Source organism: Octopus bimaculoides, chromosome 1 (genome assembly GCF_001194135.2).
Source record: "Octopus bimaculoides isolate UCB-OBI-ISO-001 chromosome 1, ASM119413v2, whole genome shotgun sequence".
NCBI classification, from domain to species: Eukaryota; Metazoa; Mollusca; class Cephalopoda; order Octopoda; family Octopodidae; genus Octopus; species Octopus bimaculoides.
In genome coordinates, this window is record NC_068981.1 from 160607604 (window position 1) to 160608291 (window position 688).

Sequence of the window (688 nt, forward strand, 5' to 3'; positions counted from 1 at the left end):
TGTAAATGTTTGTGTATGTGTATGTGTGCAATGGAAGTGGGATGGTGAACATTCAACAGTGAAAAGAAAAATCAAACAGCGTTTCAACTCTGTGTGAGTATATGTGTGTGCATGTACAAGCGAAGTATGTGAATATATGTGTGAACCAGCATTCTTTCAGTAACAAATGATGATCGATGTCCCATCTCAAAAGATAACCACTAGATAACATTGACAATTGTGATATCAGCTTTTGCTGTGATCATAAACAAATCACAAGGACAGAGCTTCAAAATAGCTGGTATTTACTTGCCAGCTCCCGTATTTAGTCACGGCCAGCTTTATGTGGCCATAAGTTGTACAAGGAAGGAAGGAAAACTTTAAAATTCTTTTGAAGGAAGCAAGCAATCAAGGGATGTTAGTTGTGGATAGATTTTTTACAAAAAATTTGGTAATAAAAGAATTATTATTTACTCTTTTACTTGTTTCAGTCATTTGACTGCGGCCATGCTGGAGCACCGCCTTTAGTCGAGCAAAGTGACCCCAGGACTTATTCTTTGTAAGCCTAGTACTTATTCTATCGGTCTCTTTTGCCGAACCACTAAGTTACGGGGGACGTAAACACACCACCATCGGTTGTCAAGCGATATTGGGGGGACAGACACAGACATACACACACACATGCTTATATATATACATATATATATAT